Source organism: Camelus bactrianus, chromosome 20, assembly GCF_048773025.1.
Source record: "Camelus bactrianus isolate YW-2024 breed Bactrian camel chromosome 20, ASM4877302v1, whole genome shotgun sequence".
NCBI lineage: Eukaryota > Metazoa > Chordata > Mammalia > Artiodactyla > Camelidae > Camelus > Camelus bactrianus.
Genome location: NC_133558.1, coordinates 13168774 through 13195016, shown reverse-complemented (window position 1 = coordinate 13195016; position 26243 = coordinate 13168774).

The following is a 26243-nucleotide window of genomic DNA, read 5'->3' as shown; positions in this document are numbered from 1 at the left end:
CACTATGGAAAAGGATATGACAATTTCTCAAAAAATTAAAAATAGAACTACCATATCATCTGGCAACTTCACTTAGGAGTATTTACTCAAAGAAAATAAAAACACTAATTTGAAAAGATGCATGCACTCCTATGTTCATTGCAGCATTATTTGCAATAGCAATGATTTGTCCATCTATAGACAAATGAATAAAGAAGATGTGGTATATATACATATAATGCAATGTTACTTAGCCAAAAAAAAAAAAAAAGCTTGCCATTTGTGACAACGTAGATGGATCTAGAGGGTATTATGCCAAGCGAAGTAAGTCAGACAAAGACAAATACTATATTTCACTTATATGTGAAATCTAAAAAACAAAACAAAGAGAACAAACTAGAAACAGAATCATAGGTACAGAGAACAAAATGGTGGTTGCCAGAGAGGAGGGAGTTGGGGGAATAAGCAAAATAAGTGAAAGAGACTAAGAGTCACAAACTTCCAGTTACAAAATAAATAAGTCATGGGGAGTAATAAATAGAACAGGAAATATGTTAATAATATCAATAACTTTAATGATGAGATGGTAACTAGACTTGTCATGGTGATCATCTCGTAATACATATAAATGTTAAGTTACTATGCTGCACACCTTAAATAGAACACTGTATGCCAATTATACTTCAATAGAAAAAAGACAAGAATGCCCACTCTCGCCACTTTTATTCAACATAATATTGGTAGTCCTAACCAGACCAATTAGGCAAGAAAAAAAAAGTCATCAGAATTGGAAAGAGAGAAGTAAAACTGTCTCTGTTTTCAGATTACATATTATATATAGAAAACCCAAAAAACTTCACCAAAAAAATGTTAGAACTAATCAATGAATTCAGTAAAGTTGCAGGATACAGTATCAATATACGAAAATCAGTTGCATTTCTATATACTAATAAAGAACTATCAGAAAGAGAAATTGAGAAAACAATTCTATTTACAATTGCATTGACATTGCTAGATGGAGGTCCAGTGGGCCTGCTTTGGGAGTTTTCCCGGGAAGGGTCGAATGACTCAGCTGCAGAGGCTGGGGTGGGCCCCTGGGGCTGTATACGGGATGGAGACCTTGGCAGAGATCTGCAGTGTGAGGCTGTGAAACCCAGGTAAACCCAAGTCGGTTAGGAAGGAGCTCTGGTTCTGGGAAAGCTGAGAAAGAGACCAGTAGCTACTGAAGTTGATTTAGGATCTAGGGGGGAAAGCTTGATAGTGGCCCAGACTCAACAGACTTTCAAAGACCTGATTTCCCCTGCACCACAATACACAGCCCTCAGATCATACACCTGGCTACTACCTGGAAAGAGAAGTGGGCAAAAGAAATTTATCAGTTAGGATTCTCCTGAGAAGTGGAACCAATGGAAGATATCTTTATGTCTATCCAACCATCCACCCATCCATCCATCCATTGAGTTTGCCCACACTATCGTGGAGGCGGAGAAGCTCCCAGATCTGTAGTCAGCAAGCTGAGGGCCCAGGAGAGCCAATGGTATCATTCTAGTCTGAGTCTGAAGACAGGAAACTGACGCTCTGTTGGAAGATAGCAGAGAGTGCATTTTCCCTAATTCAGCCTTTTTATTCTAGTCAGGCCTTCATCGGATTGGATGAGGCCCACCCACACTGGGGAGGGCAATCTGCTGTGCTCAGTCTACTGATCCAGATGTCAGTCTCATTCAGGAACACCTCACAGACACACCCACAATAAGGTTTGACTAAGTATTTAGGCCCCAGTGGCCCAATCAAGTTTATACATAAAATTAACTATCATGGGGAACCACCCAGAAATGGAAGTTTTCCTAAGAGAGTATAAGGTGAAGGGGCTGTTTACATGGTCAGAATGCACTAAATTTAACTAAGATTGGAAATTCAGTGGTTTTTTTTTCTTTTCATCCCACTAACTACTAAATGGGAGATTACGAAAGGGACTAGATGAAGGAAAAAAAAATGACATTATCTCTGCATATTCAGCCACAGATAAAGATATATACTATGTGGTATCACACTGTATCTGTTCTGTAACCTGTTTGTCCCATACAAACATACATCATAGTCAGCTTTCTGGATTAATAAATATGGAGCTCCCTAAAAGTCGTATTTAATATTTGCTTAGTATTTCATTGTCTAAAAGTATCCATTTAAATACCCAGACTCCCGTTGTTGGACATTCAGTTTGTTTATTTTTCACTTTCATAATAAATGCTATGATTGAACACCAACAAGGAGGATTTAAACGCACACAATTCACCCTCAAAAGCTTCCAGACTCCCAACTGTTTTTGCCACATTACAGAGAAAAATAATTTGTACTTCTTTTTCACATGTGAAGAGTATGGGAAGAAAAAAAGAAGAGACTAGGAGTTTGACAAGGAGCAGGTACAGGGCTGCGGGGATGCCCAGGGATGGGGCCCATCCCTGCCCGACCATGACCACACCAGCAAGATAACGGAGCACAAGGTGATCATTCATGCCTCACAGAAAATCCTATTCTCCTGCCAGGCGCAGGCTTTCCACTGGGTCCTTGCCACAGCAGACTTCCATGGGCTCTCCCGGGACCAACGGAGGGGACGAGGGTAACACGGGGCAGGAAGCATGCTTCTGCCTTCCTGTCGAGATAATGAACTGGAGGAGGCAGGAGAAGCCGGGGCCACCTGAAGGACAGCCAGCAGCCGTATCTAAAGCGCCCAGAGCGCGGGTGGCCGTGGGCAAGCTCTCTTTATCGGGAGCCGCCTGGTCCCGATTGCAAGCTACTGCCTGGGCTTCAATTAGGCTTTCTGACTGATGGCCAGTTTAATGAGCCTATTTACAGAGGGTCATTCAACATGGCAATTACACCTATAAATCTATTTGCAGCAGGGCTTGAATAACCTTCTGCACACAGCCTTGTATAAAGCTGCTGTCTGATTAATTAACATTAATTTCCCCGCCGTATGGAACCAGCTGCAGTCGGTGTAAGTGCTTCCAGCTCCTCTCCACAGGCCCTGTGCAAATGGCAGGGGTTCCCTGAGTGTGGGAGCGCTTCAGTGGCTGGAAGGGAGGGAAAGGCCGGAGGACCGAGCTCCTATTTCGAAGAAGCTCTTCGTTCTTCTTCCATCCCTGTTCTTTCTCTGGTCCTGTTTGATTGATGTTTCAGGGCAGTGTCATATATAGGGGGCAAAATTCAATTAATTGGATATGAAATATTTATAACCCTGCTGTATGTGTCTATCAGAGAAGAGCCCTTTAATAGATCTTCTCATTAGTATGAGCTGGTGACTCATTTCTCTGCTTTCACAGTCATTTGGAATTAAAATCCAATTAATCTAATATCCCTGTGAATGTTATTAAATTATTGGAAAAACTGCATTGAGGAGATAGGGTGAGGGGAAATGGCGGGCCTGGTGGGTAACTCATTTCCTCTCTGCAAAGCACACAATGCCAGGGGGACCAGCCCCTGCCACCCCTCCCACCCCCACTCCCTCCAGCTCTTCTAGCTTTTGGGTTGTGTCTACACTTGGCAAATAAAGCACAGGATTGTGAATCCGGGGCTCGCAGCTGCCAAGGCTGACACTGCCAAAGCTTGTAACACAACCACCACCACAACCAGAAAACCAGATGTTGACACCTCCAAAGCATTCACAAGATTGTAATTAAGTGAAAAGGTAAGACTTGCACTGTTTTAAGTAGCTCTAGATGAGTCTCTTTAAGGCAGAAGCTGCATTAAGAATGAAGGCTGGGGAGCGGGGAATGAAAGCCGACTTGGAAGTTCCCAGGCTTCATGCGGTTCTAGAATGCTCTGGTTTTATGAGTTCGTAACCTAGGTGCCTTGTAAAAAAGTCAGCAATAATGGTCTCTGATTTCATAGGAATGACAAGAAAAAGACAAGGACCCTCCTTGTATTTGGAAAAACAGGGACCATTTCGATCATTATTAACACGTTTTCATATCACAGGGCATTTTTTTTGTCCAGTGGTCTATGGACGCACTTGACATTTTTGCATTTGCAGGGACCGAGGAGGAAAAAGATGTTGCAATAATGGTGAGCAAAGGCGTGAAGCTTTGCCACTTGACTGATATAACATTTTGATGGAATATTTGGAAATCGCTAAGTCCAGACTTTAGATATAACTAAATGGCATAACAAAATAATAGTAACATCACGATTCTAGTAACCAGTGACAAAGGCTCTTAAATTTCTCCCTCCTTTCTGAATCCAACACTGTAGCTAGACAAACACTGACTGACTTTCTACTGCATGCCAGGCATTATGGAGCTAGGTGTTACTTACTTACGCATTTGTAACCTGAAATGTTCCCCAAAGGATGCAGTGCTGAAAAAGACTTGGCCCCTGACTTTGAGAAGCTTCTAGATATGAAAACAGATGACTGAAAATATGAAGGGGTGGAAAAACTTTGCTTCAGGAGCACAGCAGGGAGACCTGGCAGTCAGGGAGAGCTTCCTGGAGGAGGTAAGTGATAGAGATGTGTTGCATTGGCTTAGGCTGTTCTGTTTCCCCTCCTTCCTTAGCTTCTGTCCTTTGCAAGTCCCATCTTTTTTGGGATGCCTCTCCTTACCAGTGCAATCCTATATTGAACCTGTCCATCACCCATCGTATATGTCACTCATTCTGCCACTAAATCAGATATTGCATTTATTGTTTTAGGGTTTCTATGTGTGTCTTGTGGCCCCTACATTATAAATTGTTTGAGGGAAAGGACCGTTTCTTACATTTTAGATTGCATCTCATCAACAGAAAGCAATTTGCTAAGAACACAGTCGATACTCAAAATTTGTTGGATGAAAGGTTACCCAGCATTTAGTTTCTGTAGTAAATACTTTTCCAAATGTAATGCAATTCATTCCATAGTTTTCCATTTTCTCTCTTAGTTATTAGCTCTCAAAAATGGCTGCTCTAATTGTAAACATTGCTCGTGGGACTGTAAATTCATACACTTTTATGGAGGACAATTTAGTCATTTCTTACAATTTACAGATGCATTTACCCTTTTGACCCAGTAACTGCACTTCTGAGACTTATTCTATAGATAAATTTGCACATATGTGAAACTATGTATATATAAAATTATTCATTGCATTAATGTTTGTAGTAGTAAGATTAGAGACAAATCTGTCTGTCATTAAGGGATCAAGTAAATTGTAGTACATCCATACAATGAAATATTTAACTGTTATAAAAAGAATGAAAATGTTCTCTATACATTGATATGAAAAGATTTTTGAGATAAATTGTCAAGTGAAAAATGCAAGGTTCAGAACGGGATGTATTAGAAGCTGCCTTTTGTGTTAAAAGAGGGAAGAAACATAAACTTGGTGTATAGGTTTAAAGAAACTCTTCTGAAAGGTAAAATAGTAATAGTTTCCTCTGGTCAAGGATGTGGCAGTAGGAAGAGGTTAAAGATGATAAATGCGTTTTTCATCCGAATTTTTTTTAATATTTGAAATTTTTGTTTAAAAATTAGACCATAAAGTTCTTTTTGGGTATACGATCCTATGAATTTTAATACGTGACTATCACATAATCTATATGATCCTATGAGTTTTAATACATGTGACTATCACGTAGTCATCACCACAGTCTGGATACAGATTAGTTTCCCCACCTCCCCAAATTCTCTTTGTAGCCATACCCTCCTGCCCTCAGCACCTGGCAATCACTAATCTGTTATCCATGGCTGTACTTTGCAACAGTGTCTTATAAACAGGATACTGTATGTAATCTTTTGAGACTGACTTCTTACACTAACAGGATGCCTTAGAGATTCATGTAAGTTGTTGTATCAATAGTTTGTCCCCTTTTTCTCACTCAGTCCTGTTCCATGGCATGGATGGTCCATGGTTTGCTCACTCGTTCATCTGCTGAACATTTGGATTGTTTTCATTTTTTGGCGGTGGTGATAGGGATGCTCTAAACATTTACATTCATGCTTTTGTGTGAACGTGTTTTCAGTTCTGCAGGGCAAACATTCAGGAGTTGGATGGTTGGGCTGCGTGGCAGGCGTATGTGTGCCTTGATTAGAAACTGCCAACTGTCTTTCAAAGTGACTATACCTTTTTCCATTCCCTCCAGTCATGCCTGAGAGTTCCAGTTGCTTCACATCCTCAACAGCAGTTCATGTTGTTGGCATTTTAAACTTTAGCCATTTTAATAGGTTGTGCTAGTTTATCATGGTTTTAGTTTGTATTTCCCTAATGGCCTATGATGTGCTTATTTGCTATTCCTATATCCTCTTTGGTGAAGTGTCTATTTACCATGTACACATACACACACACACACACACACACACACACACACACACACACATTTTTATAGCTTTGAATACCATGAATGTATTACTTATTTGAAAATTAAATTTAAAAAAAATGTCTGTCTTATCCCCAGGGGCCCAAGCCCTATTTGCCGTTTCGGGAAGGGATTCTGGGTGTGGTAAATCACTTCATAGTAACATGGCTTTCCCCATGTTAAAAATGAGAGTAATAATGCTTACTCCACTGACCCAGAGATACCCTTCTTGGGGAAGCTAAATGACAAGGAGATTATGTGACCTTCCCATGGTCTCAGGGATTGGTTGAGGGGCTGAGGAAAATCCATCACCATCACTTAAGTGGGAGAAAATGAACTCACAACCTCCCAGTGGTCCAACACCAATTTAATTCAAGTCAGCAAACGTTTTGAACTCTTATTCTACGCCTGGCCTGCACTAGGGAAAGCAAGGTAAGTCAAGTGTCTGGTCTTAAAAACTCATGTGCAAAAAGGAACCCTCCTACACTACTGGTGAGAATGTAAGTTGGCGCAGCCACGATGGAGACAATATGGAGTTTCCTTAAAAAACTAAAAATAGAGTTACCATACGATGTAGCAATCCCACTCCTAGGCATATATCCAAGAAGACTCTAACTCGAAAAGATACACGCACCCCAATGTTCACAGCTGCACTACTTACAATAGTCAAGACATGGAAGCAACCTAAATGTCCATCGACAGATGAATAAATACACATACATACAATGGAATATTACGGAGCCAGAAAAAAGAATGAAACTTGACATTTGCAGCAACAGATGGACCTAGGGATGATGATATTAAGTGAAGTAAGTCAGACAGAGAAAGACAAATATCATATGATATCATTTATATGTGGAATCTAAAAAATGATACAAATGAAATTATTTACAAGCCAGAAATAGACTCATAGACATAGAAAACAAACTATGGTTACCCAAGGGGAAAAGGGTGGTGGGGGAAGGGATAAATTAGGAGTTTGGGACTAACATATACACATTACTATATGTAAAATAAACAACAAGGACCTACTGTATAGTACAGGGAACTATATTCAATGTCTTGCAATAACCTATACACGGAAAAGAATCAAAAAAGAATATTATGTGTAACTGAATCACTTTGCTGTCCACCTGAAACACAACACTGTAAATCAATCATAATAAAAAAAATTCACAGGACAGTTCTGCAAAGTGAAAAAAAAGAAAACTCATCTGCAGTCACATGCCATTCATTACAAGGGTCTCCTAGTGATAACCTGGGAGGTAGAGAGAAGGCATGCGTCCCCCTTGTCCAGATGAGAAAACTGAGGCCCAGAGAGTTCAGATAATAACAGATGGGAGATCTGGGATTTAAACTCAGGTCTGTCTGACTCTAAAATCCATGCTGTTTGCAATACACCCGTGATTGATTTTGTCATCAAATTTTTTAATGCTTATTCGTAAATCTACAATTTCTTTGCCATATTTGGGAGAAACTCAGGCATTAAACTTTAAGTTACTAAACACAGGATATCTAAAAAAAGTATGGAAGTATCCCCACCCTCCTCAGAATAAATATTAATGAGTTAAGTCTTAATATCTTTAAATGAAAAAAACCAACCAACCACACGCTTATCCTACTGAGGCCATGAATCACGTCAGTGCAAGGGGCTAAATAGCTTCTCACAGAGTTCATCACAACGACCAACAAGCAGTGACACCTTCCTTAGCGAGCGCTGCTAGGTGGGAAAGCAGCGGCCTGTTGCTACATCTGCTTTGTAGACTGGATTTTGATAAACTGTTTGAAACCAAAAATTGAATAACCTACAATGGACCTTTTTAACAAGGAGGCAGTCAGTCCTAGATGCCCTGAGAACTTGGTTAACCAGGTCATTGGCACAGGTCACAGCATAGGCAGGAAGAGCCAGGAAGTGTCTGCAAGCAGTGTCAGAGGGCTCTGCCCTGAGGTCAGGCTGCACACCTCCTCCCAGAAACAGCCAGCATTCGAGAAGCAAAAATGCAGGGAACTATATCAATATCTTGTAATGGCCTATAGTGTGTGTGTGTGTGTGTGTGTGTGTGTGTGTGTGTGTGTGTGTGTGTATTCCTTTTCATATTTTTGAGAAGCGGCTTCCTTCCCGCTCCCCACCTGCACCTGAGGTGCTGCACAGGCGAGCAGGGCTTCTCGGAAGCTTAACAACACTCCAAAGAGTTAGCCCGTAATTTTTAAATGCCTCTGGTGATTGGCTTTTTCATGCTGTCTATGAGCCTTAATTGAGATTACCATGGAGATTTAGATTTAAAAAATGACTCCAGGGGTTCATTTGATATAAAGATGAATAAAAAAAGAAACTAAGTCAGACAGAGAAAGACAAACATCATACGCTATCACTTACATGTGGAATGTACAAAAATGATCCAAATAAACTTATTTACAAAACAGAAACAGACACATAGACATAGGAAACAAACGTACGGTTACCAAAGGGGGAAGGGGAAGTGGGAGTCATAATTGGGAGTTTGGGATTAGCAGATACAAACTACTATATAGAAAATAAAGCACAGGGAACTATATTCAATAGCTTGTAATAAACTAATGGAAAAGAATCTGAAAAAAATGTCTATGTATAACCAAATCACTGTGTTGTACACCAGAAACTAACACTGCAAGTCAACTATGCTTCAATTAAAGAATTTTAAACTTTATGATAAATGCAGCATACCAGTCTGCAGTGTATGACAAGGGGGGTCATATTGAACCGGTTTTCTTCGTAACTTGCTCTTTCACGTAGTAGTGTGTATGCGTGTTTTCTCCATGTTATCAGATACATTAGCTCTCTGTTGCTACGTAGTAAGTTAGCCCCAAACTTAGCCGCTTCAAACAGCAGGCGCTTACCACCTCGTGCAGTTACCAAGGGTCAGAAACACATCTGAGCTGGGGCTTCGGGCTCCTGGTGGCTTACGAGGCTGCAGTCATCTGAAGACTGACTGGGGCTGAAGCAATTGCCTCCAAGCTCACTGCCAAGGCCTCCGATGGCTGCCCTGTGGGTATCTTCACAGGGCTCCTTTAAGGCAGAGCAGCTGGCTTCCCCCCAGGGGTGATCTGAGACAACAAAGCTGCAATGTCTTCTATAACCTAATCTCAGAAGTGACATGCCGTTACTTCTGGCATGTTCCAGGGAGCACACAGACCCAGTCTGCTCCAGTGTGTGAAGGGGTAACCCCAAAGTGCGCGTACTGGGAGGTGGGACCTGTCAGTGGCCATCCTGAAGTCTGGCTACCCCTGGGTGTGCGTATTTCATCTTAACAACTTTGGTGCAAGGATCTCCCTGCACCCCCACCCTCCTCGGTAGACACACCGCAGGGCTGGACCAGCTCCTGCCACCGCAGCTTCTCCCCTTCCTCCTGCTTCTCAGTCCAGCCTGGTTATGAGGCTGCAGAACAGCAGGGAGGCTCCCCGTGGGCCTCTGGGCATCCTGCCTCCACACCTCCCTCTTGCCCTGTCTAGTTTCCACCCAGTTATCAGAGCCTCTTAAAAACCTCTCCTGAACCCCCGGTCCGGATGAGGCACCCCCTTAAGGGCTCCCCCAGCATCCCCTTCTTCCTCTGCTGAATATTCTCACGTACACTCTTATCAGTCACATGTGCACATTCTTGTCTCTGCGTCCAGACTGTCGGCTTCTTCAACATGGGGCCTGGTGTCTTATGGACTTACTGCCCTTCATACCATGTGATCCTCAACTTTTGCTGAATCAATCAATGAACGAATGAGCACGCTGCCAACGTGCCTCAGGGATCTGTGGTCCACAACAGCATGACTTTTTCCCCACCACTGCCGCCGTCACCACCATCACCATCACCACTGTAGTTTTGTTCTTGATCCGCCCAGCTGGCTTCAACCAACTGTCTAGAGCTCTGCTGTGTGAGCTCTTCCAGATCCAGAGTGTGCCAGCCAGCACTGCAACTGAGAGTTTTGTTTTCATTATGCAGGCTTCCTGGGATGCTCCAAATTAATTATAATCCTCTCCTCACTTTTAAGGCCTCTAAAAAGGGCCATGTTCCTGCCTTCCTTGGTGAACCAGGGCCTATCCCGTTCCCTGGAACCGCTCTCAGCCTGCCGAGGGTCACATGTCACCGTGTCCCCCGTTCCTCCCCCGGCCCAGCCGGAGGCTTCCAGACGACTGAGCTGTGGGCAGCTTATCCTCTGAGCACCGGGAAAGCCAGCCCAGTTCATAGCAGCCAGGCCAGCGCCCATCTGGATCTGATGGACTCCGAGCCTTTAAAATGCAGCCTGCACTATTATTTGTTTTATTGCTTGCGTTCACCCCCTGTTAAAGTAGACAAGATGAAAACAAATGTTCTGCAGAGCTTTGTGTGTGTGTGTGTGTGTGTATCATATATATATATACACACATATGAATATATATATATTTTTTAAACAGCTGGCATTTTGGGTCTGAAGCTGACTCTATGGTACTGAGGAATATGTATACTGGTATTTTTTTTCCTCCTTTCTTGACACATATTTCCATTTCTTACCTAGATATACTTAGAGGTTATTCACAGACCCACTCAGGAAAATAAATATCAAGAAATGGAAGCTATTCAAATCATCTCTACCATTTATTTATCACCTACTGAGTTCTAGGCTTGTTGTTAAGAGTTTCTACATACTTGGTCTCACTGGGCCCTCATCACAACCCTCTGGGGCAGGTACTAACACACCCACTTTATAGACATTCCAGGAGGCGACATGGTTTGCCCAAGGGCACCGAGCTGGCCGGTGGTGGCACTGAGATTTAGTCTTTAATCGTCCGACTCTAAATCTCACTCTCTCATCACCACCTGGCTCTCCCTCCCCTAGCTTCTTCCAACTGTCAATCTGCAGGAATGTCCTGGTTGCCTGAAGATTCATTTTTTCACTGAGATTGGAGAGTTTCGAGATTTGAGAAGATCTGGCAAGTGACCACGGTGAGCTCCTGTGCCCGTTTGCTGCTGGGCATTTACAGGGAAAAGTGAGCAAAGCAGGTTAGCTGTGTTTGGCTGAGACCCCAGCCCTGGGAAGGGCATTTCTGTGATGAGCGGGGGTGGGGGTGGGACAGTGATGACCTCACTCAGAGACAAAGCCTGAGGAGGAGGAACCCCCCCCACCTCCTCCCCTGCGGGAGCCATTCTACTCCTCCATCCATTGGGACCCTTTCTTGGTTTTTATTCCCAATAGTATTTCCAGTATCCAGAGACGAGCAGGTGGTAGGCAGGTACAGGTCTCCCACTGGCTAATGCTGCTACTCTGTACACGGCAGGGTGCCTCAGTTTCCCCAGTCAGCAGCCTTCTTGAAGAATAGGGAGAGATTTGGTGGTGTCTCCAGATACCCACTGCCAGGTTCCCGCTGTCAGAGCCTCCCATAAGCGTCCTAGATTAATCTCAGGCTTGGGCCTCCTGTGCGGCAGCTGAGCCATCAGGCTGGCTGTGAAACGCCTTATTTTATTTTCTGCCTAACATCAGGCTGCAAATGAAAATACCTTTTCAACCCTAGTATTATTACCCCTACGGATGGCACCTTTAATGCGTGCTATTCATTGTTATAATGGCCGCACCTGTGTAGCACGCGCACATTGGAACGGCAGCAGCTGTGGACCGTAATTGCTAAACATTATTTTCTGTTTCTCCCTGAAAGCTTTTGTGCATGCGTGCGTGCGTGTGTGCGTGTACCAACGTCCATGTGTTTGTTTCATCGGTAACGACTCTGGTCCAAAGATGACCCCTTCTCCTTTTTTTTTTTTTTTTTTAAATAAAGCTAAGCGTAAATGCATCTATTTCTAAATTCACGTTTCAGAGAAAGTCAGATACAATCACCAACCCCCAACCCCACACACACACACACTCAGTAATGAGACTTCAGAGAGCGACTTGTGTGCGTGTGGTCTACGGCGAGGTCCACAGTGAGGTCCACGCGATCGCTGCTGCTGGGAGCAGTGGTCTTTCTGCACCTTGGCACTCAGGCCCTGCCTTGATTAATGCATTTGTTCCTGGATACTCGCCCCCGGGTGTCTGCAGGACACTGAATTAACTTAGCACTTGCAGGCCCAGGTGATCACCAGCACCAAAGACATTTCTGCACCAGGGACTTCCCAATTCAAACCATGATTTGTAAGAACACTTCTTTTTTTCCTATTTCCCCTTTTCGTTCTCTTTGTGCTTTTCCACGCAGTCATTCGAGGCCCCTGTGCGAGGCTACAGCCACTGAAAGGCTGCTAGGCAGCCTTTGAGGTAGTGCTTTTAAAGTCAGCTCTGCAGCTCGTAATTTGAGATTTATACGGAGGCAGGCGGCGGCCGAGTTCCCCTCCCCTCACACCCCCCACAACGAGTCCTCCCCCACCCCTCCCCATGCACATCCTACCATCCCCAGGGGACCTGTCATCATGCACAACCTGATCACTGGCCTCGCAGGTGACATTTGCTGTAATCATCTCAGCGAGAGTCTGGTGGACGACACAAAGAACTGATGCCCGTTGGGCAAAGAAATTTGCCTCTTCTCCTTCCCTTGCACTTACCTCCTTCACAAAGGTGGAGAGGAACTTGCTGCTGCCTCCAACCAGAGACTGATCCTAGAAGAAGCAGGCGACATTCCAGCACAGGGTTGCCACTTTAGGATGGGGAGACCGGGCTCCTGGCCATCTGCCCCAAGCGTTAGGGAAGAGAGGACCAGAGGATGGTCCACCAGCAGCATTTGGGACATGCTCAGTGAGTGAGTGTGGGCTTCCCCACAGGTGTCCCCAGTATAAATACAGGCAACTCATCCCAGGTGGGCAGGGTTGTCAATCACCGTCAATCACTGTCAATCACGTCTTCACAGAGATGAGTAGTTTCTGAAAGAAACAGAATCACCTTTCCTTAACCTCTCTGCCAGGTTCTGCACGAAGTAGGGGTAGCAAGTTCACTGTAAACCTGCAGTTAACAGGGCTGAGAAGAGCAGGAGTGTGTGTCCTCTGTGTTGTGGTCAATCAACCAAAAAGTAACCTTTCTAGACTTTCAGACTTCTTCACATTAGAGACTCAAGCAGCAGAAAGACGGCTCCCAGCTTTGGGGAGTGGTGGTGTTTCCTGAGTCAGTGTGCTGCTCCCTTCTTTGATTTTAATTTTTCTGCAGAGGGACAAACACATAGGTGTTCAAATAAATAAACATGGCCACTTAATTGCTTTATTTATTGACAACACGTTTGTAGCGAGCCTTGACTAGTGGGAGGGGTCACACTCCAAAGAGAGAGGGACATAAACATCTTGTAACTCTTCAGGATACGAGCAGCCGCATTTCACTTTTTTATGCTCAAAATATATGACTTTAAAATACAAAAGTATATTGGAAAAAAATCAAATTCAAGACCATATAAGCTAGGCAAACTCGAACCCACTTTTGAAAGAGAAATAAGTATTAACTAAAAAAAAAACTAAATAGAAAACCAGACTGAGAATCTATTCAAGCCCTGTTAGAGTTAAGGAGTCTGAATGAGGTTGAAAAAATCTGGCAAACTTTGTCAGTGATTGATTATCCTTTCTTCAAAGAATCTGCTTCATTGGTGAAATGGGCTTTCTATTCTATTATGCATGATTAGTGCTTTTTTAAAAACCTTTTAATATTTTTTATTTTTTGTTTGTTATGTCAGTTATAAATATATATATTTCAAGATAAGGAGTATGATTTTATTGTAGCATAGTCAGTTTACAATGTAGTGTGAGTTTCTGGTGTATGTCATAGGGCTTCAGTCATACATATACACACATGTACTGGTTTTCATATTCTTTTTCATTATAGGTTACTATGAGATATTGAATATAGTTCCCTGTGCTATACAATAGAAACTCATTTATCTATTTTTTTTCTTTTTCGTTTTTTTTGGGGGGAGATAACTAGGTTTATTTATTTTTAATGGAGGTAGTGGGGATTGAACCCAGGACCTTGTGCATGCTAAACACACACTCTACCACTGAGCTATACCCTCCTCCCTTTTATTTATTTTACAAAGTTAGTATCTGCAAATCTTGAACTCCCAATTTATCCCTTCCCACTCCCTTTCCCTGGGGTAACCATAAATGTGTTTTCTATGTGAGTCTTTCTGTTTTTTAGCTGAGTTCATCAATGTTTTCTTTTTTCTTTCTTTACATTCCACATATGAGTGATATCATATGGTACTCCTCTTTCTCTTTCTGGCTTACTACACTTAGAATGACGATCTCCAGGTCCATCCATGTTGCTGCCAATGGCATTATTTTATTCTTTTTTATGGCTGAGTGATTAGTGCTCTTATAGTGACCTTCGTTAGTATATCAATGTCACGCAGGCATAATGACAGAAAAGAAAGGAAGCCAAAGGAAGCCAAAACCCTCCTTTTTAACCCACGGAGCTGAGTTTACAAACAGGCTGGATGGCAAGGTTGTGGCGACTGCCTACTCTGCTTTTGCCCAGAAGGTGGCAACATTTCCTTAAGAATTTGTAAGAAAACTCACTTCAGAAAATGTCAGTTTATCTCCGGACACTGTGTTTTGTTCTCTTTTCAAAGGCACAGCACAAAACGCATGGCCCCCCACACCCACTCTCACCAGATTAAAGGGGAAAATATTGTTTCTCTCTCTCTGTTGTCAAGATTTCAGGCTGAAATGAGTTTATGCTGAAGGGAATTAGGTAGCTGACAGTTTTAGGCAGTTAGTCCTCCTACTCCCCAGCCTCCCAGAGAGGGGATGTCTTTTTGGAGGGGGGTCAGTGTGAAGATCCACTTTCATGTAAAGCAGTTAAATCAGATGCTCGCTCACAACCATAGACATTCTTTCCTTTCTGAAAACCTCAAGATAATTCTTTGCAATGATCACTCCTTCTCCACTTGGCTACTTGCATGTCTCTTAATACTTGTTCGTTCTGAGATTCAGGAGCAAGATGAAAGGCAGTGGAGACACTGGGAGTGGAGAAGTTTGTCCAGACTCAAACGTTCAGAACCCTGCGCGCAGTCCAAGTTCTCGCTGGAGAGCTGGGGACTGTGGTTCCAGGAACTGAAGACGTTGCTATGTTCTTTCCCACACCCCCAACCCATTCCTCCCCCATTTTCCAATGTATTTTAATTTGGGAGGCGCGTGGTAGCTGTAAACACACACATCCACACACACAAATGAGTCTGCTTAAAGTCTGTTTACTTAGCCATGGGAATTGCTCCAAATTACAATAAGAGATTCAGATGAACATTTTAAAATGTATTTGGAGCGATTCTTGGTGTTGTATAACCTCATGATCTTGCCTTTCACGTTGGAAGGAGAGACAGGATGTCCATTCCCAGGAAATACTCTACCCGCCAGTCTTACTGTTCTCAGTGTCTGTCTGTCTCTCCCTCTCACACACAGTTCCCAGTTAAGATGTGCACTACAGCTTCTTAATCCACAATTTCTCTTGGCCAGAGAATAGGAAGTGGCTTCTAGAACATTCAGGTGGCTCTATCTAGTCCTCATGCCACACACAGGCGCCTTCACCCTTTCTTCCCACAGCCACCTGCACAGCTGCCCCCCTCCCGGACTTTGGGAGGAAAGAGGAGGAGATCCTCTCTCTCCAGCCCCTTGCCCACGGACCCCCGAGTTCCTCCTCTCTCCCGCCCGGCCCCACCACATAAGCCGAGATTCCCTTCCTGCTTTCTTCCTGGGTCGGGGGAAGAGCTCCTCTGAGCTGCCCCAGAGGAGGTGCGTGTCTGGATGACCTAGACATGGCCGGAAGAAGGAGACAAAATCTCCCTCCTCAGATGCTCATCAGCTTGAAAAATTTTAGAAGATAGAAATCTATAGATTATCCATGAACATATAAGACAGTATGAAACAAAAGCCACAACACAAAATAACACTGAATGAAATTTTACGCTCTTGAAGTCAGTTAACAGCGACTTTTCCCGAAGTTCAGAATTGTCCATTTATACATGTAGCTGATTTCGACTTTTCTTGAAGTTCCTGGACCCAAGTCACAAATCTGCTCCTGCCACACTCCTCTGCCCCAAGGAAAGATGACCTCTCTGTTGTTCCTATCTTGTCACAAGCCCCTGTCTGCTGGGTACTGGAGGTAGGGAGGAGAGGGGGCTCCTCCTTTTAGTAAAATTCCACGAACCTAGTTTGATGTTTGGGATGGCCTCTGCCTCCTTGGGTATCTCAGATTTCCCATCTCTGACTCTGCTCTTCCCCCAGATGGCCTGGGACCTCCTGGAGGTGAGGTCATCTGTATCCCCACTGTCTTCCAAGACAGAGTCGCTGGCCTTCCCTGCTCCTGGCTTGAGGGCCACAGAGACATGGCTGATTGCATCCAGCTTTTGGGGGGCTGATACGCTAGGATCCACCACTGCTTTGGGCCATTTGCTCCTTTTCTTAAAGTCCCTACTTGAGAGCCTGTGCTGATGCCCCTATGCATCCTTGCACAAGGCACAGAGTTCTTCTGGAATCCCCAGGCACATCACCAGGAAGGGAGATGCCAGAAGCCCTGTCATGCCCTTTCCACTGGTGATGCTGTCCCCTCCCTTGGGTGGGGAGCGGGGAAGCTTTGCCGACACTCCCTGCTGCACCATGGGAACGTGTCACTAGTCCAGAGTTGGCTGGCTCTCCCATACCTTCTGGGCATTTCAAAAGCTCTGCCCCATCCTAAGGATAAGGAGCAGTTATCCTTACATCCAAGTGATGTTGGAACTTGCTTTCTCGGGGTTGCTCAAGTTCCCATGATTCCCTCCTAGAAAACCCAACCTTCAGATTTTTCTTAAAAGCTCAGAATCTTCCATCCATATGCTTTCCTCTGTGGCATACCCTCCTTTCTACTTTAGGGGAACAAGTGTAAAGACCTCATAATCATTAGCAGAGGGGAATCTAATCTACGTTCTAAGAAAAAATTTAAGATCTGAGCCCTTGGGCTTGGTTCCTGATACACTAAAACAATTTAGAAAATTTGCTTTCTCTCTCTCCCTTCTCTGCAAAGCCTGTTTTTCACTCTGTCGTGTTCCTCAGTTTTGAATGCCGAAAGCTAAATACACTTCTTCTCCTTGAGTTTCTGTTGGAATAATCCTAACGCTTTCTACTCTACCCCTACCCTTCAGGAGGTACTTCCGAATGAAAGTATGTATACAGAAATGCAGAAGAGAGATTCATATTTGTTGTCCTCTGCGTGCTAATCTTCACGTGTGTCTGGTAAGGGACCAATCCTCCTCACCCGCTCCCCAGGCTCTATGCAGAGGAAATGCTGCTTCTTCCCAGTGGTCCTGTCAGCGCAAACACCTTGGCTGATTTGTTTGGTTGGATGGTGATGGAGGGTAACTTGTGGCAAAAGCTGATTTGGGGTTTGGGTTTATTGATTTTTGAAGCTGCTGCCTGCCTTATTCTAATTCCCTTACAAAGAATGTCCTATGAATCACTTCCATCTGTAAATTATGAAAAAGTGTGTGTGTGGAGGGGGGGTTGGGTGTGGTAGAGGAAAGTATTTAAAGAGTCTCTTTTCTATATCTGTTCAGTCTTTGACTTACTGCTGAACATCAGGAAGACATCTGGATTGGAACCAAATTCAGCTTAGCACTTCAGTTCTTACCAGTTTTGGTGGACAATTAGAAAAAGAATTTTTTTTGGGGGGGGGGTCATTCTAAGGACCAGAGAGTCTCCTAAAGAAAAAGCTACCCCTCCTCTTTACTTCCAGGGAAATCCCAGTGGATGGCACTGGGACTATCACAGACTTACAGAAACTTCCAGGACCTCTTGGCCTCCCAGTCTCCTCCTGGTCCTGTGTAGCAGGCTGAGTCAGGGAGACGATTTTCTCCACTAGACATCCTAAAAGTCACTGAACAATGAAGAAATATCAGAAGTCTCCTGCAAAATTTCTGTCCGATAAGCCCCGATTGTATGTAGAATGTAGAAAAACGACTACAAGATGTCGTGACTAAGGATCGTGTCTACATTTCCACCATCAATGTAAACAGTTGTTTACACTGAGAGGTCCCGGTTTAGTTCATTACTGTTGGTTAGTGAGAGATTGTAAACTTGAATTTCAATGGCATGTGCTAGGCTCAGCCTTAGTCAATATTTACACATAATGATGGTTCTCATCCAGGCATAAGGACTCAGATAGTTATGAAATGATTATACATCACAACCCATCTATAAACAGGATTGTAATTATCATCGGCAGCAATGACAACAAACATTTATTGAGGAGCTACCCTGTGCCGTAATTGAATTAATGAATGTGTTAATCGTTGCCTCCTGTTCCCATCAATATTTGCTTAAGTCCAGTCTCAGTCACATCACACAGGCACCAGACCAAGACACCTTGTCATTTAAGAAGATTAACTGTTTTCTTAGAGTATTAAGAGGTTTTTACTTGTGTTTGAAAGTGTCGCTATGAGTTTTCTCGGCAATGTCCGCTTGACAGGGACAATCAGAAGTCTCCGTCTACGTTGGTGAATGCAGTGGATGTGGAGTTTTGCAGAGTCACCAGCAGTGGGGGCCCTGGATGGGGAGGCCCCAGCTCCCGGGCAGAGCCTCCGAGTGTTGGGCACAATTGCTTAGCCTGTCCTCTTGTTCCAGTGCCCTGGGGGCTCCCCTTGCTGTCTGCCCGCTTTGTGTCCACTGCAGGGCTCTGGGTAGCCCGGGGTAAGCAGGATTTCTCCTGTCCTGCCTGGTTCTCAGGGCCCCTTCAAGCTGACTCCGGGCAGTGACATTATTCTGAGCCCAACTTCTCTCCTTCTCCTCAGCGCCCCCTGCTGGCATCAATCTAGTCCCTCCTTTGGCTGCTGATGGCAGGGCTCCTTTCCAAAACAACCTGCTGGATTTTAGGCTCTAAGGTAGGATGGTTCTGTGTGTGCAGAATCCTGCCAGGCTTTTGGTATTACGATGCCTTCGCTTCGTCTTCCCGGTTCCACTGAATCCACTCCTACTCCCAGCTCGTGTGCACCTCTGCCCAGAATCACTGGAGGGCTGGGTGGGAAGGCAGACAGGAGCGCTGCCCTGAAACACCCAGGTTATTTCTCAGTTCTCACACTCAGCCAGTGTCCCTGGAGCTGATGCACTTAATTGTGGCTCCTACTACTTCTCTATCAGGAACATCAGTCCTACCCAGTTCCCAGGACAAGGAGTCAAGGGTAGTTCTTGTCTCCTGCTTGTTTATGAGACCAAACAGGACAGGATAATTTTCTGAGATTTCAGTTTTGCTTCCTTTTCCAAGTCACAGCCACTGTTCCCATTTCCAACAGACACTCAGAGTTTGCCCTCTCTCGTCTCAGGAGTCAAAGCTCTTTCAGATTTTTGTAAAAGCCTAATCTCAGGCAAAATTAGGTATCCCCAGAGAAGGAGGGGAGGCCGAGGTGTGCTTTTGAGAGCATTGGGAGGGGACGGGAGAGATGGTTCACCCTGGCCTGGGTGGAGGCTGGAGGTTGGTGAGTGTCAACAGTAGCGGGGAACAGGGACCCCAGCGGTGGCCACCCAAGCGAGGGGCACTAACAGAGCATGTCTGCCCCACCAGGTCATCAAAGATCTGAGCCCCACAAGTGGAGCGGAGGCAAGTGAGCTGCCATGTCCTGAAGGGCTGGAACCATGAAGACCCCAGTGGTATATTCTGTGTCCTCCAGTGTCTCGTGGCCAGTGGGGCCCTTCTGAGGTTTACTCCTACTTAAGATCCACAGATCTTTGTGTGTGTGGGAGGGCTCCCATGGTGACTGAGCCTGACTTTTCTAGCCATCAGAGGGCTGGAGCTTAGAATCTGACTTAGGTTGGTTTAAAGAAGGAGGAGGAAACATAATGTGTGCCTCACTCTCTGCCCAGTGATTGGTAATTGGCTACGTTCTGTCCTCTCCTGGCACCTCTCAGGAGGGCCTATCAAAAACCAAACCACCGCTGTTCCACCTTGACAGGTGTGCTTCTGTGCTGTGAGCATGCCCAGTGGATAACCTTGGGGGACTCTAACAATATAAGAATGACCACATATTCAGAACCTGAACTCTAGATCCTTACTCCAGAAGACTTTCTAATTGTGGCTCCAGGACTAGATTAGACTACAGAAGCAGGCTGAACTTGTTACATGCGGTAGGTTTGCCTGGTGGCTTAGCAGCTTGTGAACAGAAAAGTAGGACAGACAGAGAGCAAGAAGCAGAGCAAGTGGGTGAACAATGGTTCAGATTGTGAAATCAACTTAGACTTCCCATCTGATGGCCTGGTTTGGGAGTAAACCTTTATTCATTATTCATTAGGACCTACTGATTTTAGGCTGCATTCGAGAGGCTGCCCACATCAGCCTAAACTAAATAGAAATCACCACAGTGGGAACTGTGTCTTTGGATTGCCTCATACTGCCAGCACCGATCTGGGAACTTAAACACAACGGCAGCAGGTCTGTTTTCTACCTGGAGGTTTTCTGCATATAACATATAATATATCAAACTCATAATCAAATCAATAATAAATAATCTTACTTCCCAGTGATCAACTGAGCACTTTGCTTGGTGGATCTTTTTCCCCTCCTTTTACTAAGTAGGCTTTTCAGAAATAAAAGAGGCAAGTTTGCTGCCTCTACACTGTTCTTTGACCACATAAATTATTGAGCTACAATCTAGCAAATGAAACAAACAAACACCACCAACAAAAGACTATTCTAAATGCAGAGAAAGCAAGTGATTCCATTTGAGGGTAGAGAAAAAACATTGTCATGAATTAAATGGTCTGCCTGCACCAGGCATTTTACACACGTTGTTTCATTTAAGTTTCCACAACATCTTGACAAGACAGGTATTAGTGTCACCATTTTACAGATAAAGAAACTGAGTCTTAAAGGGGGTGGACACACTGTTAAGGGACTCATACAGGCAATTCCATGGAATGGGAATTCAAATGTGAGTCTATTTGAACCTAAAATCCATACTCATATATTCTACAACATTGCTTCCTATGCTTGGAAATTACAACGGGGAGCAGAGTTGTTGCAGAAGAAAGGGAATGAGAAACCTAGAACGACAGGGTTTAAACTGAACCAGGGAAGAAATGGAAACTACAAAGTAACTGGGCAATTATCTGATCATGTTCTGAGACAGAGCGATCTGACAGCTCATCCCGAGCACAGTCTAAATTGTTGGGTTTAGATGAAAGTGTTTGAGAAATTCACAAGAGGGTTAAAGTATAATCACTTTCATTGCTTTATTTAAGTCATAAAAAAGATTAACATGTACTAAGCTGAACTGAAATTACGGGGGCAAAGCTAACAAGAAGTAATTTTGCTTTTGACAGATTTCCTTCCTTATTCCTCACTTGCTCCAGATGGAGGCTAATGTAAACTTTATATCATAGGAATAAATGCCTATTGATTGATTAAACATTGGTGGTGGCACTCTGTCTCCATCTGTATAGGAAAGTGGCTGTTTTCAAAATTAACCCTTCTATGGGTCTGACACATGCTATCAAGACGCATCCTAAATTTTGGAAGCCAGACTGCCCACAGCTGTGCAATTATGCAAACTAGGCTATATTCCAGACATCATTTGCATGCAATGGTAAAAAGCTACTTTTGTAGTTTAGTTTAGATACAATACACATTGGAATACTGTTACTGACTTCCTTCTTCGGCTGGGCAGGATGCTCCATAATTATCTGGGACTTGCCTTTTTACTTCACAATAAACAGATTTTCCCTGAGTGCAAGTTCACCATCAAGGAGATCTCTGTATAGTGGAAATAAATACCTTTCCCTTAAGATTTGTATTTCTTATCGAGGTAGTCTTTTAGGCTATGAGAAATACATGTATCCTCCTCCTTGCAAGTCAGAACAGAAACTGATTGAAGAATTTGTATCTATTTTCTTTTCTTTTTTTAATCCCAATAGCAGTTTTTCTCTGGCCCACAAGACTTCATTTGGTTTGTGTTTTTAGAGCATGAGATTTGTTCCTGGTTTCGACCTGCAATTCATCCCACCCAGTGCTCTGTCCTAGGTTTTAGCTAATGGGTAGCCCTGGTTCTGCTGGACGTCAATCTTAGGCGAGTGAGGTAATCCAAAATATTCTCTCTCTCTCTCTGTCTCTTTCATTCAGCAACATCTTATGAGCAGCTACCATGAGCAAGGCATTGTTATGCACTGTGGAAGACACACAACACATGAGACACAATCACTGCCTTGGAATTTAGTAGGGAAAATAAAATATGATTACATAGACCTAAATATAAGGTAGTTAATAATAATTACTATAAGACAAGATAAATTAAAGTGGGAGAGGGGTGTTCTGGCAGCAGAGATATTTAATATAAGGCCATAAATTATTAATACATTATGCATGAATTTAATCTAAATTCTTGAACATTTTCCTTTCTACTCCTCTTCTAACCCAGGACTTCCTTTTATTGACATGTGGTCATAAGTTATTTTGTCTTCAAAGACAAAGTTTCAAGTTCGATCCTTCTTCCTTTTGTAACGAAATTGTTTTTAAGAAATGAGTACATAGCTAGGTGCTGACTGAGGACTTCAACAGCCCTGAGTCGAAAGTAGATTAGTGTGCAAAGAGGCAACTCTGGGTTAGCAAGAAGTATGACTCATAGGTAGGATGAAATATTGGGTGCTATTTCTAATTCTGTCCCTTGTTCACTGGGCAGTCACTTAACTGCTCTATATTTTAGTTTTCCTAAGCAATAAAATGCAGATAATAAGATTTCAGCAGCCATTATAGGAAATTTATGATCGAAAGGGTCTTTAAAATCTTAGTATTTTAAAAAGCACCGTTTGGTCAATGTTCAGCTATAATATTACAGGGAGATGACTTCAGGTTCTTTCAAAGTAACATTATGAAAATTTTACAAACGTATAAAAATATTTTAAACATTATATAACTTGTGTTTAGTCATTGCTCCGTGATTTAATTCATGCTATCTTCTTCCTTTTTGAAGCATTTCATTTTCTTGGGAAAAAAAAAAAGTTCATATGATTTAAAGATTTAAAAAAACGCCCTCTGGACATCCCACCTTCTGGGGGCCCCTGTCTCTGTGGGCCATTGACGTCGTCTGAACTTAGACTTGCCTTTAGGGCAGGAGAAAGGCCCTCCTGCAATAAAGCTGAGCAGTTTTCATGATCATTCTGAAGGTGACCTGTTCTCAACACTGCTGGGGACTCCTGGGCGAAAGTCAGCTTTAACAGCCCTCCGACTTTGAAGCAGAGCATGTGACACACATTTCCCCCCCTTTCCAGTTCATGCTTTTGTCACAAAGCAAACTGTATGGGCCCATTCAGGTTGGCAGTGAGGAGGAAAAAAAACCTACCAAGTGAATGCCCGTAAGGTGTGGCACCTTAGAAATTCCAATCAACATTTGCTTGGCTGGTACATGGTTCTATTTCAAGTTAAGAAACAAATTTTCATGGCTAACTGCTTGGATACTATGTTTCCCAAGAGTTTTTTTAACCAAAGAATCAATATGGCATTCATTCCTCTGGATGGATCTCCACCCAAATTGTCTCAGCAAATAAACTTCGCTTTGTGTTTTATTAAGAAAATGGAAGCTATCAGACTGTTCCACCCATAGACTCGGCAAGCGGGGCCCTGCCCTGAAGCCTGTGCTTTGCAGGGCACCATTCTGGCCTCTGCCACCTGGGCTCCTCCCTACAGGGTAAGGGTGTGTGGCGCAAAGGGGACATGTCCATCCAGAGCCTGCTTTGGGTACTTTCCTGGGCACTCATCCCAAATGCTGTAAGTATGCTATACCCCAGAATTCCTCGCACAGATAGCCATGGGCCTCTTTCCCAAATCCTTTCTCCCAAAGATGGATGAACCCACTGTGTGTCCATCTCTAGACCCAAGGGGTGGCCGGGGAAGGGATGGCTGTTTGCCTGGGCACACAGGCTTGGATGAACACAAGTGTGACCTGTCAGGTGCCTTGGGGTACCACGAGGAGGAAGAGAGGACGACTGGGTCATGGGCTGATTCTGGCTCTCCCGTGCCTCTGTGTTCCTGTGTGGAATGCTGAGGCATGAAGATCCTAAAATAGAACGTGGCTTCCCAAGTTTTAAAGAAGGTATTTTTGTCAAGATATCTAGCCTACCAATGGGACATATTCTCTTTACCTGGTTTTGGAGTTTGATTTGTAAGTTTTAAATATCCAGACATAGATACGTGAGCATCGGTTTGTTCTCAGAAAATGCTAGGGGTGGTATATGACCACATACGGCCTTCCTTCACTTCCTGTCTGAAGTAGTTTTGAACCCATTCTTCCACCAGGAGATAGGGCGCCCCTTCTGAGGTTCAAGTGTACCCCTTGATTCCAACTCTCATATCATTTCTGGACCTTGTGTCATAAAATCTCCCCTATTTCTATTGGCTAAATTTCCCTCATCTCATCCATAAGACTCTCCTATCCTTAAGAAAAAAAAAACCCCAAAACAAAACAATTCCATTGACACCACCGCCCTCCATGGTGGTAGGGTTTCCCTTCCTTTCAGAGCCAAACTTCCTGCAAGTCTGCTCTACCCTGTATTGTCATAGCATCTCCATCTTGTACTTATTCAAACTTTATCATCTGATTTCTACTTCAGTCAGGCTGTACATTCAAGGGGCCACTTTCATGTTAATTAACTGGCCACCTAGACTTTTCTGGTTATTTGAACTGCTGATATCACCTTCTTGAATCTTGAATTCATTGGCTTTAATTACACCAGATTGTGCGGGTTCTTAATGCTTCTTCTATGATCGTTTCTCCTCTTGGCCTCCCTTAAAAATTGATGAGCACTGGGATTCTGTTCTGTGTTCACTGCTCTTCAGAATCTAGGGAACCTCGGCCATGTGTATTGCTGGCCTCCCATGTGATAAGAACACACATTCCTATTTTTCTAGCTTTAATGTCTGCTTTCACCCTTGAACTCATAGATCCCAATGAATGCTGGTCATCTCCCACTTGAAAAGCCATCCGACACATCAAATTCAACATTGGTCTAGACTCATCATCTTCCCTGTGCACTGTTCTCATTCTTTGTTCATTTTCCCAAGACTGGGAGACCCCCAGGTTTCTCCCCTTCTTATATCAACCTATTGCTAAGTCCTGATAATTCAGCCTCATAAATGCTTCTCAGATCTGTATCATATTTTCCATTTCCATTGCTATACATCTGTCATCATTTCTCTTGAGTCTATATTTGCTACTGGTCTCCCTGCCTTCAATATTGTCTCAACATTGTCTTTATTCATATATTCTCAACCTCTCTGAGTCTCAGTTATCCTTTTCTTTAAAATGGGGGTATTGATAATCCCTACATCCCAGGCCTGTGGATGCAATTAATGAAATAATGCATGTGAAGCACTTAGCCCAATGCCTAGCACGTTGTAGGACTTAGTAAATAGTGTGTGGTCTGACTTGGCCTGAGAATCCTCTCCAGGATCACCTTTAGCTTCTAGGCTTTAGGGAAATACTGGTGCACTTATGCATATTTGGAAGAAAGAGATGTGGGTTGCTCTTAAAATATTAATTACCTGAGAATGAGGACAGCCAAGCATCACTTACACTGATGGTCTTCAGGCCTCCAAGCAGATTTGGGTCTGGAGGGGTTGTAATTCTGCCATCACAGCCCTGGTCATCTCCTTCTATTTGCACGATTCTTGTCCTACACTGAACAGAAGAGCCCAGGGAAGCTGATGATCCTCATTTGTATCAGTTAGGGTTTCAACCTGCTCTGAAATGTTCTTCATTAGGCTTGTAAGCTGGATTTATTTTCATGACTCTTGTACTTGCAGAACTGTCTGCCGCTGCCTTGTTCTGGATGTTTCTCCCTATGGTGCTCGCTCCCTATGCGAGAGGTGCATCTTATTCTTTCTTCCTGTGCCTTCCATTCATGCTATTTTTATAAAACACACGGCTCCTCTCAGCACTTCCACACACATACCTCCAGGCCCGTGTCCATCCTTAAGGAGGTTGGGCCAGAACTTCTCTAAGGTCCCTTTTTCCCTTGAGATTC